We start from the raw sequence: 4,986 nt of genomic DNA on the forward strand, positions 1-4,986 counted from the left end.
CTATCTGAGCTCCAGTTTGGGGATGCAAAATAAATGCATTGGCCTTCATTTTGCGGTACCTAGGTGAAGATTATGAATTAACTGTTTATTCACATTACTATGTAATGGAAACTTCTGACAGCCAGAAAACCGTTTTAAACATTAATTACATTTATATGAATTTATCAGAAAATCTAAATATTTTTGCCACGTCTGTGCTCTACATACGGTATATTATTTTATTGCACTTAAACAATTTTTTTCTTTTTTTCTTTTACAATTAAAAGCGATACTATGGTTTGAAACGTTGTTTTAGAAATTACAGTGGTAAACCTCACCTGAATGTTGGCTTTCAGATTATGTCAGTAAACCACATTTACAATAACTTGAAACAGGCCTGTGTCTTACCGTCACAAGTACATCACACTGTAAATATTTCACTAAACCCATAGCTTACATTTATAGGTAGGTTAACAATTAAAAACAGAATATTGATTTTGTATTGGTTTCCCACACTTGCATTAATTATTCATGCATAAAGGGAAACTACAGCAATTTTACATATCAAAGTCCATTTCCGTATGTTGGGAAACACCACTGTACACAGATCATTCAGAAAGTTTTCAGACCCTGTCAAGTTTTCCACGTTTTGTAACGATTCTCATCAATCCCCACACAATCCCCTTCAAAGTAAAACAAAGCAGTTTTTTAAAGTGGATTAGCAAGTTAACAGAATATGCAACATCCATCAGTCAAGCATGCCAATAGCAGCGGCATCCCGAGGAGACGTTTTTCTGAAACACCAGAGAGAGAGAGCAGAGGAGACTTAAACTCAGACAAAACTAAATGAACCACTGTAGGATAACTGATTTAACAAGATCATCCAATTTAAGTTCAGACCAGAGAGAGAGAGAGAGAAAGAAAGAGAGAGAGAGAAAAAACAGAGACAGAGAAAGAGGTAAACACTGAGACAGACTCAAATAAAAAAGGACCAGGTGGAGGTGCCTCAGGGTTAGGGTTAGGCACCAATTTCTTCTACCGGTGAGGTTTAGTAGTTTCACACAATATATAAACCACACCTGCAATAAAGTCTCTCAACATGCCATTTGAATTTGCGTTAGCAGACAGCAGAAGAACTGGAATGCTATTTGAACCAGAGAAGGAGAAAAAAAGGAAACACATCTAAAGCCATATTAGATTTAAAGTAAAGTGAACAGAACACTTGATCAGGTTTTAAAAATACAAGACTTTCCTTCTCAAATTAGGAGATTTATTCGACAATTTTAACACACACTTCCTAACACAACCATGTCAGTGAGCATAGTCCTGTGATGAAGTGGGGTTTTTTTTATTGACACAGACTGGGACAAATTCTATTTACTTATCTACTTTTTAGGTGTAATGTCATAGAACCACGATTCATTGATAGCAAACAGACACTAGCAAAATATCGATTTTAAATACTATCAAAAAGCCAGTGGAGATTGAAAGAACACAAACAAAGAAGAACAAGCCCTTTCCTCACTGACGGGAGCAGAAGTGGCACCACCCTGTTTGAAGTACACAGTGAATTTTCTTATCACGTTTGACCAATCTAAAGTGATGAAATGATGATGCGTATTGCAAAAAATATGAGGGACCTGCAGTAAGGCGGATTTCCGTGACCGTGACACAATCTTTAATTTGCTTATCCTATTAATCTAGCCTTAGGAAAGGCACGTACGAACACATCATCACACACATACACATGCACTTTCTCTCTGATACACAGCCTGTCCTAACACTCGTGTCTCTTTGTCTACTTTTTAACTTCCTTCTTTTTGCAAAGTATATCAAATTTCATAAGAATGTCCTAGTATGATTGCTTTGTACTTATCTAGATAGTCAGCAGAAAGTATTGAGTTAAAACTTAATAATAATAATAAAAAAAAAGGATCTTATTAATGTACAAAAATATCGGCAAACCAGAAGCAACACAAAAACTAGTCTCACCTCTGCTAAAAACGTTTGATGATCTCTGGGACTTTTAGGAATATATTCTCAGGATTAATGAGACAAAAGAGGAACTTTTCAAAGACGCGTGTCTTGCTACATCTGTTGAAAAACCCAAACAGTAAATGAAGCGGCAAAACATCGTCAAACATTGTGGTGGTGATACTGCAATGTGTTTGGCAATGTTTGGCTGCTTCATATTTGATCGACAAGCTGAAAAGTTTTTAGGAATAAGTAGAAGATAATTACTTCTTCGCACAAGGTCATTCTGGTTTGGATAGATTTTTTCTTTGAAGAAACAAAATTTGAAAACAGATTTTTTTTGTACTTACTCAGATATTTATTAGTCATTTGATAGTTTAAAAATATTTAATCAATTGAAGAAAATCGGCAAGGCAGTAAAACTTTTTCACTGCACTGAGAACTAGGATCCCTGGACTTATATCATGTTTGATTGCACAATAAGGTTTTTTTTTGTTTTGTTTGTTTTAAATGTACCTTTCCTAGTTTTCCAGAACTTTGCCGAGTATTTTCACCTGCAGCATGTATTAATCATCATTTTCTTGCAAGTCTCGGTGTAAAATTAGGTCAACCTTACACAGTTGTCTCATAGTAGATCAGGCTAAGCTAATGAGGTTTCAATGTTTTCTTTGAAAGAAAATGCTTCATTTTTATTGCCATACTCCTTAGCCGAGAAATGTGAGAAATACAAGAGATCCCCTCACATACAGAACAGAACCAGTCCAGTTGGAAATTCCTGCAGCTCCTTCGGTGCCTCTTGGTAGTTTCCACTTTGATTTTACAAACATTTTGGAGAAGTTCCTGAGTTGTATTACATTTTCTCCAATTATTGATGCCTGCATTCATTGGACTTTTTGTATCCCTTTTCTGACTGATACCTTTGTACAATGAGGTTCTTCATATTTTTTACAACTTCTCTGCAAAGGATGACTTTACAGAAATGTGGAAAAATTGTACTATGATGGAATAAGCTTGTTTCAGTTTCACTTAATCGGTCTTCAATCTTCAGCTCTGTTTGATAGAGCTGAAGACTCGACATTTTAATAATTTAAATAGCAACCACCATACATTAGCCACATTTCATACAGTGAAAAGGATAAAATAAAAAAAATGCTGGCGCTTTAGCTATGCTAAAGCCTATCCAGCGTATATTAGCATGCACTCATTAGCACCTAAATCATGATGAATCCAGTTCAAATTATGAAATCCTCAGGATAGACAATAGACAAATAACTGTAACCTATTTCCTTATTCATGGTAGTTCATATTAAGAAAAAAAAAGGGATACAATTATTTTACAACTTGTTCAAATTTAAGACTCCAGTCTCCTTTCTGTCGTAGCTAAACTTCAGCTTGTAGATAGCAGGATGCCAGACAGATGAAGCTATGGGCTAGCAGAGTCATCTACATACTTGTGTCTTGGAAAAGGAACATATTAAATGTGATGTTTTCAGATGTTATAAGCTGTCAGTGCCACTGAACGCAACTGTTAAATCAACAGCCATTCCTTGATGGTCAAATGTTCATTGTTTATCAAAGTTGGGAGGACCACACAGCTAGTCCAGGAGTCATTATTTGGACATTATTATACAGGATTAATTAAGAACCCTCCAAAAAGGCATTTCTTGCAGCTTCTAATCGACAGTATTCATAAGGACAGACCTCACTTCAGTTTTGCTTATCGCCCGGCAATCACGAATTAAAAAGGAACAATTACGATCCGCAGCCGCTATTAACAGTATTAATTTCATCTTAGCCTTTCCAGCTGCAAGGGTAAGAGGTCCACGGGCCACTAATAAGGGCGGTGCTCCACTTAAGGGTTCCTGCAAATCATGACAGTGCAACAGTTGGCACGAATGAACAATGTCAGGATACTGCAGGCCACACAGGTCAAGTGGATTTCATCCAGCATGGCTTTTATTGTTGACGCTCGTCTCTCCTTTTCTCCCGTCAAAACTGGCTGCTGGGCTGGCAGAAACAAGAGACACATTACAGGAGACAACACCTTCTACACCTTATGGGAAATATTTACTGCACACGCAAATATGTGTGCAGTATATTTAGTTCTTTTTTTAATATAAAAAAAAACCTTTATTTTTCTTTATAAAGTCTTATAATCGACTAAGATGCAATTCAATTTAAGTCCCAGCAGATACAAAATGTTTTTTATTTTTTTTTATTTTTTTTTAACCTTGGTCAACTCATGCTGATGTTTGCTCCAGGACGGACTGTGACGTTGTGTTCCAGCGTATTTCTGTTTTTGGCTGGATTGAACCTTTGTGGCTCTTGGTTTGTAAATATGCAGCCAGAATTATGTCAAAAGTTCAGTGCGGTTGAGTAGCTGCTTGCTAGGTGACATGCAACTAAATGTTAATGGGATGCAGGCTTGTATTTGAGTGGGTTTTGTATAAAGATCCTGATTGATTAGAGATACTCCACAATCAATTCAAAACATGTGGAACCAATGTTTTGTTTTGGAAATCTCTCAACCGATATGTTGTATAATCGCCCCACCCGAGAAAAAGAACCAGTCACAATAATCAATAGAAACCCTATATTAAAGATATTCACCCCCACGATCGGTGTAAAAGTCAGACTAGATCTGCGCAACTCATGAAGGTTCATGCTAAACCTGAACTGAACTGTCGATGCTGTAAAACGCGTCGCAAACAAAAGGGCATTCTCACAGATCGAGCAAGCATTTCCGGGCAACATACGTGTCTGAAAATGTTTCATTCATTAAGCAGTCTCCCAGTCTGACCGACCCTCATCGGGGGAATACATCCTCCATGACGGCTGAAGGTCAAACAGCACATTTCCGAGAGTGCACAAGTCATTTCCTCCACATTTTAATGACTAAATCAGTCAGAAACCATGTGGAAAGCTTGCAGCTTAATGGATAGAGGGGAGGGGAATTCAGAAAATACAACTACAGGCTTTTTATTTTAAAAAAACCCCAAAAAATTTTATCCACAAAATCATCAAAATGACATG

Source organism: Poecilia mexicana, unplaced genomic scaffold (genome assembly GCF_051168715.1).
Source record: "Poecilia mexicana isolate PSO_F unplaced genomic scaffold, ASM5116871v1 scaffold_17, whole genome shotgun sequence".
Taxonomy (NCBI): Eukaryota; Metazoa; Chordata; class Actinopteri; order Cyprinodontiformes; family Poeciliidae; genus Poecilia; species Poecilia mexicana.